The sequence below is a fragment of the Gobius niger genome (genome assembly GCF_951799975.1).
Source record: "Gobius niger genome assembly, chromosome: 10".
Lineage (NCBI taxonomy): Eukaryota > Metazoa > Chordata > Actinopteri > Gobiiformes > Gobiidae > Gobius > Gobius niger.
In genome coordinates, this window is record NC_136861.1 from 32328662 (window position 1) to 32344166 (window position 15505).

General features: G+C 42.3%; 1 protein-coding gene across 1 annotated transcript in view; it reads left to right on the top strand.

Moving 5' to 3' along the window:
• The window catches only part of LOC306969136 (voltage-dependent T-type calcium channel subunit alpha-1I-like), a 460402-nt gene that overhangs the window by 249208 nt on the left and 195689 nt on the right, over window positions 1-15505 (top strand).

Below are 15505 nucleotides of genomic sequence, written 5' to 3' on the forward strand. Positions count from 1 at the left end.
TTTCCACTAAAGAATTCTCCAGTTTGTTGCTTCTTCTCTCCTCAGCTGAGAGGTGCGCCTCGTAGGTGCGCTGGTATCGGTTTCTGGTATCGGGACCTCATGAATAAGTACGAGTATGAGTACAAGCATGTGGTATCGGCCCAATACCCGATACTTAGTTAGTCCAAACTATGGTCTTTCCAGTGGCGACCTATGGAAGTGAGAGTTGGATAGAGGCTTTTGAAATGTGGACGTGGAGGAGGCTTCTACGTATTCCAAGGACAGCGAAGGAAACAAACCAATGGGTCCTGAAAGAAGTGAAAATATCTCTGATGAAGATAATAGAGAGGAACAGACTGTCTTTCTTTGGACATGTGATCAGAGCAGACGATAGTTTGGAGAAAGCCATCATGCAAGGGTCCATGGAGGGAAAGAGAGGCAGAGGAAAACCTAAAACGAGATGGCTGGACAATGTGCTGGAAAAACTGGGAATGACTCTGAAGAACTGTCTTGTTAGGGCAAGAGACAGGACGAGATGGAGATGCCTAGTCGATTTGGCCACCAGGTGTTGGAGTCGACCTGATGGATAAAGAAGAAGAAGAAGAAGAAGGTAGAATTGGTTTGCAGAATGATAGAAAGTCTGTCCTCTTCCCGAACGATCTAGACATTACTGCTAACGTTGCTTGCACATTAATATCAGTCTCAGCTTTGCCCAACATTCTCACCAGAAAGTGTTAGGGACAAAGGTTGATCGACCAAAAAAGAGGACACAAGAAATGCAATTGGCAATTTCAAAGATGTCCAAAAGTTTTCCAAAAGCCGGAATAAAGACAAATATCCCAATTACAAACGGCTAATTCAGATCTCCGTAGACTCTGTTTGGTTAGCTGTGAGGGTCATATGCTGCGTGAGTGATTTGCCAGCTGGCTGCACACACTCCCCTCCTCCGGGATTTTAATTGCGTTCCATTGAGGTAAATTTGCCAGGCTTGATTTAGGAAATGACAGGAACAACATAATTTCAGCCGGCACGCTCCTAGGAGATGGCGTTTTAATATTACCGGATAAGAGCTCTCTTACGACCGAGCGGGACAGGCTTTACAACCAGTTACAAGTTTGTTTGTTTGACAGAACAGTGGGGGAAATGCACACGACAGGTGAGACTACCCGTTCACAGGTCGTTTGTCATGCTTGTAGCGAGTGACAGGCGGATTCATGGAGGGACATGGCAGGTGCTAACAACCATTTTTTACGCAGTGGTCAATTTGGAGATTTTTGGCTATAGTTTTCTTCCTTAACCTCTTAACTCCCGCCTGAACCAAGAGCATTTTCTCCAGTTCAGCTCTACCCAAATCCTGTAGTGTAACACCTCATTTGAAAGCTAAGCTCCTCACGTCATCAGATTTATTTTTTTGTCATTTTTTGTAAATTTTTTTGTCATTTTTATGGTCAGTTAATTTTTTTTGTTTGTATTTTTAGTCATTTTTTGTCAAATTTTTTGTCGTTTTTATGGTCATTTTTTTGTATTTTTTTGTTGTTGTCGTTTTTATGGTCATTTTTTGTATTTTTGTGTCAATTTTTGTGTCATTTTTATGGTCATTTATTTTGTCATTTTTTGTCACATTTTTTCTCAGTTTTATGGTAATTTTTTTTTTTTTTTTTGTCATTTTTTGTCAATTTTTTTGTTATTTTTATAGTAATTTTTATGGTCATTTTTTAATTTTTTAGTCATTTTTTGTAACATTTTTTGTAACATTTTTTGTCATTTTTATGGTAATTTCTTTTTGTATTTTTTGTCAAATTTTTTGTCGTTTTTATGGTCATTTTTTGTCATTTTTTGTCACATTTTTTCTCAGTTTTATGGTAATTTATTTATTTATTTTTGTCATTTTTTGTCAATTTTTTTGTAATTTTTATAGTCATTTTTATGGTCATGTTTTTTTTTAATTTTTTTGTCATTTTTTGTCACATTTTTTGTTACATTTTTTGTCATTTTTATGGTCATTTTCTTTTTTTTCTTTTTTTTTTGTCAAATTTTTTGTCGTTTTCTGGTCATTTTTTTTGTATTTTTTTGTCGTTTTTTGTCACATTTTTGTAATTTTTTCGTCACTTTTTTGTCACATCTTCATCATTGTTTTTCATCTCAGTTCTGTCGCTATTTTCACACCTTTTTTCCAGGAGCTTTTGGATTGGGGTAAAGCCAAACTGGAGAAAATGTGCTCGGTTCAGGTGGGAGTTAAGGGGTTAACATCCAAATTTTAATGTCCAACTAAAGCAGCAACTTGCACAAGATACTCGTAACACAAAAATGACCTAAAAGTGATAAGACGGCACTTTTTCCAGTCTTTTGCCACTAGCGCATCCATGACAAACATCTAAAGCTCTCATAATTAGTTCTTTATTACATTCAAGCAATAACATCTCCACTTTAATTCCTACAGGACAACAAACTGTCTGGTACTTAACAATTATTTTTGACGTATTTTTCAGCTGAACTCTTCTATGTCTAATTCCTTGCTTGATTAATTGAGATTTGAAGCCCAGAACACAAGGCGTAATTTGAATTTTCTTACAGAGTTTTCTTCACTAATGACTTATTAGAAAACTAAACAAGACAGCCACAATATTGTAGATACGACGGCAACTAAATGAAGACATACATTTCAATCTGGCTCTCGCAACATCCACAAACAGTCACGTGAAAACAGAAGAAAAACTATTTTTTCACCGAGTGCTTCACCACTGCTTTGACAAATGCTGAATTTTATATATATTCTCTACCCAATAGAGATACAGAGACATGGAGAGGAAGTGGTTCAACAGCCCATAAATGCATGAGTAACAGAGAATGCTAACCATGATGCTAACACTAGATTAAATGTTCATGAGGACCCGATTTTGACTCAATTTTATTTGTGTGTGCAAAATGTGTTTATAGTCCACAACCCCTAGCATAACATTACATTAAAGCAAACTTGTCATTAAAGGAACAGGCCACCGTTTTCCATTCTGTGATATGTTCTTACCTGAGCTTAGATGAGTTGATACGTACCTGTCTGGTCTTTGTGCGTGCCCGTGGAAGAGCTTGGTCGCTTCCAACTTCACCTTGTTTGGAGCTATAGGAATATACTGGGAGAGGCCAAATGCAAACAACATCTTTGGTCTTTTTGCGTAAATGAGGGCACACAGTTCTTCTATACTGAGATATGTTCTTACCTGAGCTTAGACGAGTTGACACGTACCTGTCTGGTCTTTGTGCGTACCCGTGGAAGATTGTGTTAGCTTCCAACTTCACCCCCGTTTGGAGCTATTGGAATACATTGGAGAGGCAAAATGCTAACAACATCTTTGGCCTTTTTGCATGACTGACCGCACGCATCAACTCGTCTAAGCTCAAGTAATAACATATTTCAGCATGGAAAAACCGTGGCCTGTTCCTTAACATACAGCAAAAGTTGCATGTCAAACTATCTACTCTATCGAAACTTTATTTTTCCTCTCTATCCTGCAGTGTCTCGCCTTAACCAATGAAGTGTGAATTTACACATGAAGCAGATAGCTTGCCCTAATTCATAGACTGTGATCAACTTTCGTCAGCAACAGCCAGAACCGTTCTGACTCTTCATTGTTTGCTATTTAACTCTTCATAGTTTTCATGTCACATCCAAATATCTCTCGGGTAAAGTAAAGGGCAAACACTTGGCTGTAGGTCAGTGGCAGTGATGGAGAAGAGAGAATTGAGATGTTAGAAAAGTGTTCGAAATAGGTCCGGACTAGATTGATCACAAGTTTTGAGCTCCTTTTTTGGTCTGAAAATGTGGAAAAATTAGGAACAAATGCTAAATACTTGTGTTAGCAGAGTCCAGAATAAAATGATTTTATTTGAACATCACCGTAAATGCTACGTTGTGGGAAACTAGCAAACACTGTCCATAGACTAAGCTACAAAACAACACTAAAACTAGAGGAAGGAGCTGTGGAAAAACTTGGTTACTTTTTTAATGTTGTTTTGGATTATATAATATGGACGATGTTGCCTGCTGTCGACAAACATGGCGGATTTAGCCAATAATGTTCGATTCATAACACACCGTCCTCCTCCCAAGTTAAGCCATGGAGAAAGAAGAAACCCACACATGATCCTAAATCGAAACCTCCGCAAACAAACTTGTGTGCTACCTGTCCCCATCCTCCCTTCCCCTTGCCTCCTCTCTCCCTCCTTTGTCTCACTAACAAGCAGATTGTGTCCCCAGGCAGCGAGGGCTCTGTTCAGGTGGTTGCTAATGGCAACAGAAGGGATTTTGCTGACGAGGTTTAGATAGTGTAGCATGTCCTCCCGCTCCTCTCTGAGGGAGGCACAGCTCCTCTCTCCACACCTGCAGCACCGGCGGAAACGGCGGCCGCTGTGGACCGGCAGTAATGACTTTCATTAGTTTACGATGATAGTCGTGTTACTGTACCCGCCTGCGATACATCCACATGCTCAACTGATCCAGAAGCAGGAAAACAGATATGGCAAATGGATGGGTGCAATAGTAAACATTTACACATTTCACTGTAGAGCTCCTGGTGCTAGTTAAAGTTATTGGGTTTCTTATTCTGCAATTGAATGACATTTGTATCACATTTTCACTTATGCTTAAGTTTTTTGCTTTTAAGGTTTTTTTTTTCTGTGGTTGACATGATTTACACCCAAGTTTAGACATCATTATCTTCTTTTTTATTTAAGGATTATTGACCCGTCGCCTTTATTGGACCGGACAGCTCAGAGTGAATAAGTTAAAGGAATAGGGCACTGTTTTTACATACTGAGACATGTTCTTACCTTAGCTTTGACGAGTTCTTTAGGACCTGTCTGATCTTCACCCGTGCCTTCAGTCACGTAAACACAGCGCAGACGGCGTTAGCATTTAGCCTCTCCCTCTCTCCACTATAGCTCCAAAACAGGTCCAGATAGAAGCTACCAAGCTCTTCCACGTTTTCCCTATTTAAATATGGTTACGTGAAGTGTTCCACTACAAAGTATAATTACACAAAATTAAACAATGTGGATTTTCTAAGCGGATAAAAGGGGGAACTATTTTGTAAGGCGTAATAATACCAGGAGTAGTTCGAAATCCGCGCAGTAATCTTCACTTTACTGTGCGGATGCCAAATTACTCCTGGTATTATTACGCCTTACAACATAGTCTGCATGTAAAAACGGTGGCCTATTCCTTTAAGTCAGGACCACGTAAACCCATGACGCAGGGATCAGAACAGTGTTTGTTTACATGGCAGCCGCCGGATCCACCAGACCAGTGTTCCACAACCTTCTTCCTTTTAGGGACCAGAACCAGACTTCAACTTTTCATGTCAACTGATGCAGCTGATGCCGAAACAACCATACATATTTCAAGCCTTAAAACCCAATCTGTTGCAAGGGTAGGCAACGTCAGGCCCGGGAGCAAAATCTGTCCCTCCAGCATAGAGCCTCTGGCCAAGAAGACATTGGGTCATGATCGGGAGGTTTGGCTCTTGGTCTTTTGAGGAGGAAGAAAATCGTCCGTCCCGAAAGCAGATCTCACGGCAACGTCTCCGCAACTCAGATGGATTGCGTGCATATGAAGGACGACCTGGAGACTAGTTGGAGACTTGCGTTGTTGCTGGTCAGGGTGATGCCTCTGAGACGTCCCCTGGGGATAAGGCAAGTCTCCAGGTCGTCCTGATGAAAACGAACAGGTTTGATTTCAGCGTAGTCTCCGCATGGTCTCCGTCTACGCAGTCTCAAGCAGCTGTGGCAACGTTGCGAACACTATCTGCGGTCCTCAACCTGTGAGGCGTTTCTGTGACGTCCCTGCAACGTCTCAGAGACCTGTCCGATTCCAAGGAGATCTCAACGAGTCGCATAGAGTCTCTTTGAGATCTCCTTGGTATCTGACAGGTCTTTGAGACATCACAGGGACGTCACAGAAATGTCTGATAGCCCTTTTCCACCAAGCTGGTGCCGGTGCTGGTTCTGGGCCAGTTCCAGTTTCAGAACCGGTTCTTTCATTTTCCACTGAAAAAACGCTGGCTCTTGGTTCCAAAATCTGGTGCCGGTTGGGAACCAATTAAAAGCTGGACCAAGAAACGAGCACCAGTGATGTCGGCAGCTGGGGGCGTGGCTCTCTCCTCCAACAAACAATCAATATTAGTTAGTTTGTGCTTAGAAGTTCCTGGAGAAGCCAAAACAGTCTCTGTGGAGGAAACTGTTGTTTTACTTTATGCTCTTTAGCTAAAACAAGAGTTAGAAAGAAGAACTCAAAATGTTAGCGGCTGCTGTGACTGAAACATAAAGTTATTTTCCTGTATTTTATAACCAGAAGTGGCTGTAGTAAGATGTTACTATCCATTTTTGATGTTGACTTCCCAAAGCGTTGCTATGACAATAGGCACAGCTGTCATTTTGGTGGGAAGCCAAGTCAGTACGGAACCAACCCGGCACCAGAAGCAGCTCTGAACCAGCCCAGAACCAACACCTTGGTGGAAAAGCCCTATCAGAGACCATAGGAGATCTCAACGAGTCGTATAGAGTCTCTTTGAGATCTCCTTGGTATCTGACAGGTCTCTGAGACATCACAGGGACGTCACAGGTTGAAGACAATAAATAGTGTTCGCGACTCAACTGCTTGAGACCACTCGCTCATGGAGACTGAATGGAAACATGAAAAAGTCCCTATGCAGTCTTTGCGGAAATTGAACCTGTTCGTTTTTACCGAGACCTGGACTCGCTTTATCTCCGTGAACAGTGGCACCTCGAGTCTCCAACTAGTCTCCAGGCCGGTGAGACAGGCCCTTTGTTCTGGTTTAGCATCATCACATAAAACACATGTATATAATGTGTTCTTTTTCCACTGCGGCCCGGTAGCAGCCAGCCCCGGGCCCGGTTCTGGCCCGCAGCCCACAGGTTTGAGACCCCTGCATTAGACTTTACCAACCATGATGATGCAGCTCTGTTACACACTCTCTTCAAACCCCGTTTAATCCTCATACGACCTCGTTCTCTTGGTACTTGGAAGGCTAAATATTTGATGTGTTTGTTCAGAAATGCTCTGACACTAACAATAATGGCTTCATTTTGTTTTGCATTAATGCCGATTTGTTTGAATAAAACTTTTTACGAGTGGATGGCGGTGATAGAAAACTCGCAACGCATTTTCTTCTCATTCCTGCCAGCAAATTGGTATCTGCAAGTCAGTTTTATATTTCCGTCACGCCTTCACTTCTCACAGTAAAAGCTTTTTTTTTTTTTTTTTAAGCCATATGTGGTTTATTCAGACGGTCCTCCTCATATACGAGCTGCGTGCTTACCCACACTCCTCGGCGAGCGGCGGCGGGGGTTACGCAGGTTCCACGCCCGCTCTGATTCCGCATGATGAAAGGGGCCACGGGGAGACGGCCGCTTTACAAACCACGTCTGAGATGAAACCTGATGGGGCTGACGGAGGAGGGGGCTGCCACGGCGACCAACACGACACAAGCCCATCCCGTTCACTGGCGGGGGGGGGGGGGGGGGGGATAGGACTGCGCCGCGGACAAGGCTGAATCACACTGAATTATTTATCCAAACATCATTTAGCGGTGCGGAGATTCGGCGAGCCGCTGTGGCACGGTGCCAGTGGTGGCCTCCTGTAAAAGAGGTGCAGGGAAATAATGTTGTTGTGATCCTCGGAGCGAGACCGGGCAGGTGAAAACATTGATTTATCATGCAGTCTGTGTTTTAGCTCAGATTCTTCCATAAGATCATAGTAATGTGAGAGGGAACTCACGGTAGCATCACGGCACTCCCTCATCTTTCTAACATATATCTATGAACAAATATTGATATAGGTACCGTAAATTCTCTAATACTGGCCTGTATTCCATTGGCGGCTGGGTCTCTAGCAGAGGCCGGGTTCGCGGCTGGCGGAGGCAAATTAAAGCCGGTCTCTAAAACAGGCCAGGGCTTTTATTAGAAACTATAACTGTAGAAATATTCCCCATGTTAGGAATTTGTCTCATACTGGTGTAAATGAATAACTCACGTGCAGGAAGTAAACAAACGGGAACCTGGGCCGAGGGGGGACGCTGCGGAGGAGCTGATCCAAGCGTAACTTTAACACAGATTTAGCCACTTTTCAAACCTCCAGTGACTATTTGTAGAAACAGGGGGAGAGTTGTGTGACCCTCCAGGGTTTTAGTAAAGTCACCATCGCGTCTTCAAAGCACGTCCAGCTGCTCCGTGTGCAGGTCAGTCCCACGCCTCAAAATATCTCCTCCCATCAGCGCGAGCGTCTCGTCTTCTCTCGGGTCAGTCTCATGATCGATCACAAACACAAACGCTCCGTCTAAACTCGCCTTTTACACAAGATAACAACAAATAATCCGGTCCGCGGTAAAAACGGAACAGAAACCTGCAGTGACATTGATGTCAATGCTCCGCTAACAGCAACGAAACACTTCCTGTTGTCCCGACAAAATAAAAGGCGTCAATGTTCCAGCCGCTGGGAGAGGGTTTGAAATGTTAATTTGTAAATGAACCTAATATTTTAGGTGCAAATGGACACAAATCTCGTTTTTCTTCGTTTTCCTGGTCGTCCGTTTTGCTCAAATAGAAATAAAGGCCTGTCTCTAATTGTGGCCTGGTTCCAATAAAGGCCTGGTCCTAGATGCCCTTGAGTAAATAAAGGCCCCGGTCTATATTAGAGCATTTACGGTGTCCATGTGTAGCAAGAAAGGCGACTGAGATGACGCTGTAACCCAAATATGGTCATTTCCTGAGATAGCGCGGTTGATACACGGCACACACAATGGCAGACGTTATAATACATGGACCTATCTCACTGCCGGAGACGTCACAGCGACTGCCGTGAAGCGACCGCTCTGCGACTCTGATTCCTCGACGAGATCGCACGAAGACCACAAGGAGGCTTTAAAAAATTATGATCGTTATCACCGAGACGACCTGGAGACTCGCCTTATCTCCAGGTGACGTCTCGGAGAAATCTCCGTGACCAGCGGCAACCAGTCTCCAGGCGGGTGAGACAGGCCCCTTTAGGACCCGTTTTCTCAAAATTAGGTTTTCTTTACATTCTTGCAACTTTATTTACACTTTTGTAGCTCCTGCAGATTCCAAGCTTTCCGATGTTGTGCTTAAAGGAACAGGCCACCGTTTTTACATACTGAGATATGTTCTTACCTTAGCTTTGACGAGTTCTTTAGGACCTGTCTGCGCTGTGTTTACGTGACTGAAGGCACGGGTGAAGATCAGACGGCGTTAGCGTTTAGCCTCTCCCTCTCTCCTCTATAGCTCCAAAACAGGTCAAGATAGAAGCTACCAAGCTCTTCCACGTTTTCCCTATTTAAATATGGTTACGTGAAGTGTTACACTACAAAGTATGATTACAAAAAATTAACCAATGTGGATTTTCTAAGAGGATAAAAGGGGGACTATATTGGAAGGCGTAATAATACCAGGAGTAATTTGGTATTGGATTTCGAACTACTCCTGGTATTGTTACGCCTTGACCTGTTTTGGAGCTATAGAGGAGAGGGGGAGGGGCTAAATGCTAACGCCGTCTGCGCTGTGTTTACGTGACTGAAGGCACGGGGGAAGACCAGACAGGTCCTATAGAACTCGTCAAAGCTAAGGTAAGAACATATCTCAGTATGTAAAAACAGTGGCCTATATATGGCCCTGTATATGGTCAACCCAAATAGTCAATACGTGACGAAAAGGGGTTTACCTTATTTGTCACATATTGACTCCGAACGATGGCCGTGAAATCCCGAGTTCATCATTTATTGACATAATGGGTTAAAAATTAGGTTTAGTGCCTTTAAGGATTTTTCCATGTGTAATCCCTAACCTGATTTATTGAGCTTTGAACCTGACAAACAAGGGAAAATGTTTCTTCTCATATATAGCTTATTCAAGAACTAAACCAGATCGAAATCCCTCTTAAACCAGTACTAAGTAACTCATGCCCCTAGAGGCCATAAGCGCCACTGCCGATGTCGTAGCATGTTGCGTTTTTTACTCATTAATTGTCCGTGAGAGTAAATACTACGCTGACAGAAAAGACAAAGGGACAGAGGGATATTGTGCATCCAATTACACAATAGAAATCATTTTTTTCACTCAAACCCGGCCGTAAATACTGTTTAAGTGGTGCTAGCCCGCAGTTAGCTTTGTCCGTTAGCTTGTTAGCTTCTTCTTTGTGATTCCATTAGTGTGTATTGGTGACTCCGACCCGTAGGCAGCGAAGTTGCAATCATGGTTTTCTGGCCAAATCTTTGTACCTAATGAATCAACAATATGAAACTATGATGTAAACCTGGCTCCGTCCTATTCTGTCACTGAAAATATGATACATGCGATTTTGGCAATGTTCATTCATCAGATGTCTTAAATGTACGTGATAACATAAAATGAGACAAAACTTGAGTGTCAATAATCTATAGCTAAAATTTCTCACCTTTAGTCCTGTTTTCCAACCAATATAAATCTTTTTTGTCCAAAGTACGGTTTCAGAGGGTCATTAAAACCATTAGATACAGATTACTTACTTACTATCTTACTTCCATTTATTCCAGAGCAAAGATAAGACACCGATTGATTTTTCTTCTCCTCCGAAGTTAATTGAAAAAAAGTTTTTCCAACGCGAAAATCTTCCCAAACATTTTTTTCCAAAGTTTGCCGCAGCTTTATCGAAGGGTGACCACCGCACGTCCTCATTTTTTTCCCAGGACGGCCCCCGCTTTGAGCCCCGTGTCCCGCGCCGCCGCCGATTTCTCCGAAACCATCGATTTGTCGCGCACAGGCTCCGTCCCAGGTGCCCCAGTTTCTTACCACTGCGACTCCCCCAAAAAACGGCGCTCTCTGCTTCAAACGAAAAAGTCTTTGGGCTCCGTGGTGTGACCGGCGTTGCTGTTCAGAGTGGGGGAAACTGAAGCGGAGTTAAGTCCCGGTCACTTTGCTTTGTTTTATGCTTTAGCTTTCGGAAAGAAGTTTACAAAAGACTGAGGATCATCTGCAATCTTAGGCTGTATTCATTTTAGTTCGAGGGCATTTATACGCTTTAGTCATGCTTTTAATTAGGCGTTTATCTGGTTTCAAACATGGTTCACAGCCAATTTACACATCATTTTGTCTAACTCTGATCTATTTCCGACCCGTTTCAGACATGGTTTAGCCCATGTGGTTCTTGGAGGGTCAAATATTGTACTTGGTGGTACTTGATGTACTTGGGAACGGACCACTTATTTCTAAATCATAAATCTAGGTTCTAATTGCCAGAGGTGGGAGTAAGTCACTAAATGCAAGTCTCGAGTCAAGTCCAAGTCGTGAAGGTCCAAGTCCCAAGCAAGTCCAAGTCAATCGGTCATGGGCTCAAGTCAAGTCAAGTCATAGCTTTTGTCAAGTCAAGTCAAGTCTTGCTTTAGCCGGCAAGTCACCTCAAGTCAAACGCCAGCGTGTCTACTTTTCAAAATGTGTTTAATCTTGAAAATAATAAGTGCTTTCTCAAGATACCGTAATTTTGAAAATTTTGGCTAAAATCAAACTTTTAAAATCTCATGGATTTGGATTTAAAGTCTAATTAATATTTAAACGCCACAACATTCAAAATATATGTATTATAAATAAACAGTCTATGTACAAAATTGCCGACAGCATTTTAAGGAAGGGGGCCCTGGGGGGGAGACTTAAAAAATATGAAATATAGTATTTTAAATATGAGCTGCTTTTCCCTGCAGTCTGAAAGATAAATATAAAATAATATTTTTATTTTTGTTAGTTTCTGGCAGTTTTTCTGTCAGTGGTTCCCCTGTACTGCCCCAGCCCCTGTATACTCGGATTCGCCCCTGCTCAAAATAGATTCTGCGTAGCCTTCAGTCCCGCTGTCCCTGGGCTCTGTGCGGATGCGTAAAATAACCTCTAAATGCTGTAAACTTTGTGTGAACGAATTAAAACATCAAAAAGCCCCGAGATTTCTGTTGATTAATCAGCTCTTACATCGTGGTTCTGGAGGCTCCGTCGGTGCTCTAGGTACAGCCCATTGTTTCAAACGTTTTCCTGTCCATAAATCTCCTCCTCTTCACTCTGTTTAGAAAACTTTAATGCATCCAAAGAAACACGTCGTATTTCCTCCTGCCTTTTCGCGCTGTATTGATTAGAAGCGCTGTGTCGGGAAACCGAACACGCATGTGGATAATCACCATAATGTAAACATAGATGCGCCGCTTTTACGAAATTAATCCTGACAGTTTCACTCAAATAAATAATAACTATAAAGTCTCAGCAAGTCATTTAGAGTCATTGGCCTCAAGTTCAAGTTAAGTCTCGAGTCACAAACAGCAAGTCCCAAGTCAAGTCAAGTCTTTTCGGAGCTTTGGTCAAGTAAGTCTCAAGTCCCGAAAATTGCGACTCGAGTCAAGTCATGTGACTCGAGTCTCCCACCTCTGCTATTTGCCAACAAAAAGACAAACAGTGAGTGAACAACAGTTTAGCAAATGAATGCAAGTGTCAACAGGCCAGATGTTGGTTCAGCTTTACCCAAATCTAAAAGCTTCATGTCTGGAGCTTGCAGCTTATAGGCCAGAGCAACGCCTCATTCGAAAGACTTACAAAACTGATCATGACTCTTTTTTTTTTTTTTGCGTCGTCGCCACGTTTTTGAAGAATTTTTATTGTGTTTTTGTCTCTTTTTTTTGTTTGGTTTCTGTGGGTTTTTGTTTCCCGTGGTTTTGTCATATTTTGTTGCTTTCTTCATCGCTTTTTTTCCTTGCTTTTTTATCGTGTGTTTGTCACTGTTTAGTTGTGTTTTTGTTGCTTTTTTGTCACTCTTTTTGTGACTCATTTTTAAGACATTTTTAATCACGTTTTTGACGCTTTGTGGTTTTGTCACGCTTTGGTTTTTCATTTAAAATCAAAGTACCTAAAGGACAAGGCCACCATTTTTCCATACTGAGATATGTTCTTACCTGAGCTAAGACGAGTTGATGCGCACCTGTCTGGTCTTTACGAGTGCGCTCAGTCACGCAAATAGACCAAAGACGTTCTCTCAGCTTAGCTCCAAACTGGGGTGAAGTTAGAAGCGATCAAGCTGTTCCACGTTTTCCCTATTTAAATATGCTGAGTAGTTACACAATCCAAGTATAGTTACTCAAAACTAAACATGTCGATTTTCTAAAAAAAAGGGGGTACTATATTGTAAGGCGTAATAACACCATACAAGCACTTCGACGGCTACGCAGTAAAGAGAGGGGCTATGCTAGAGCGCACGCACAAAGACCAGACAGTTATGCATCCACTTGTCTAAGCTCAGGTAAGAACATGTCTCAGTATGGACAAAACGGTGACCTGTCCCTTTAAGGTTAGGGTTAAATCCTGTAAAATGATATACAACAAAGTTTAAATGCATTTTACAAGTGAAACTTGCACTGGCAGCATACACAGTAGAACTTTCAGTGCCAGGGTCAGGGTCGGCACTCGATGTGGTCGGAGTCTGGTTGGAGGAAAAAGGTTCTACATAACATCACCATTGTGCCACGGGATTCTGCCCTGCCCACTTATCGTGCCAGGTCTGAGAGCAGCAAGATCTGAAAGTGTGCTCCTGCTAAGTGCAAAAAGTTTCGCTACAGTCTGCGTTTCAAAACACAAGATCAGGCCCTTTGTGTTTTTGCCCGCCCTGTTCACAAAAAGCCGCATATTGCAGGTCATTTGTCACTGCTTTCGCATGAATATGTTTAATTTGCTAATGTATTTTGGTTCTGTTGGGCGATGTGCTGCACTGAAGGAAATCAGGCTTCACTTATGGTGACCAGATGTCCCGCATTGTGTGGGCCTGCACAGCACTTTCCACTCAAATCCTGCATCATGCATACTGGAGCAGTGTCCCGCATTCTACTCTCTGCTACTGCACACACTTTATTGTAATCCTGCACAATCTTAAGGGCGTTTTAGGTCATTTCTGAGTGGATACTCTACTGTAAAGCCCGCCTCTCGCTCGCTGGCGTTCCTGTGCAGTCTCGTACAGATGGAAATATAATCTTTTCTCCGTATTTTACAAATATATTCAGGTGATTGGACTGTGGATCGCTGAAGTGGGTCTACTTAGTGAAAGTGTTTACATGCCCTCGAGTACCTAGGTTATTAATGAAGATTTAAAGTTCCTTCATTTTGTCTGGTTCATGTAAACACAGACTCCTGCACAGCAAAATGGGCCGAGTTAGTTTCCTGGTGTAAAGCCTTCAGTGTGGCTGGGTGTTGGTTTTGGGTGTGGCTTCAACTCGTCCAGTGAGGAGATAACTCAAGGGGCGGTGATTTTTCGCAGTGTGAGCTGCACTTGCTCTTGGCAGTGTTAATTACACTTCCGGTTCCCGCCGCTTTTTGAAAAGAGGCCAGTCTGCAGCAGTGCAACGCCGTCTCCGATGTGCAGAGGACAGCGCGGGTTGACTTTAACTTTTCATGAGGTAAGACTTCAAAATGTTAATGTGTACGAGAAAACCCCAAAACGAAATGTGTTTTAATATGAATGGTTGTTATGACTCCTCTTTTTAGTAGCCTTGTGCTAAACATGAAGCTTATAGAAATATGACTACTCTAGTTCCTGCACTGATGTTAACATAATCAAGTGAAAGGCTTTAGATTCAAACCACATGGTCGTTCCTAACTGCGGTTACTGTTTTGTGGTTGTTTTGTTTTACAAATATTGTCTTCGTTGGGTCTGCAGTGATTTCTAGACCAGCGGCTAACTAGCGTTAGCGGCTAACGCTAGTTAGCGGCTAGTTAGCGGCTAACGACGCTGGCAAGTCTTAAACCGCTTTATTCCCAGGGGCTTAATTCAGCTGTAAAGCTACCCCCACGACTAAAATGTACTCAAGAAATGCAAAGTAAAGAGATATAGCATGTCCATATTGAGCGAAATTTGGCTGCAGCAAAATGCAAAAATAATCAAAGTGCAGTAGGCTAGTTGCTAAGTTGCTCTAGCCAGTCTACAAAACACACGTACAGGCAATCTACACAGAGTAAGGCAAAAAGAGGCCATTTAGCAGTAGTAAAAAGCAAGCACTATTATTAAATACTACTCTGGTTCCTGCACTGATGTTAACATAATCACTTGATTATGTCAAGCCATGAGTAACTTTTGGCCATGGACTGTTCTGTCTTTGATGGACAGTGCAATAAAAATGTGTAAAGTAATTAATTACTAACCAAATTTGCTGTGGGAAAAGTCTGTTTATGTACTTAAAAAACAATGTTTGAGGAAAATGCCTTGTCATATTATGTTTTAGAAAAAGTGGCATCAGCTATCCCTAGTTCTAGGTTGGGGTCCAATATCTAACGTGATTTTGCGCTAGAATGTTTTAAATTTGAATTATAATTTTATTGCCTAATGTATTTATCAAGACATTATCGGAATAACTCCATAGAATTGCATTTTGTCAGTTCCTTTGAATCTTTGCAGAGCCATGTTGCTGAAGGTGCAATGCCAAGCTACTAAGAAGTACATACGACTACAGGC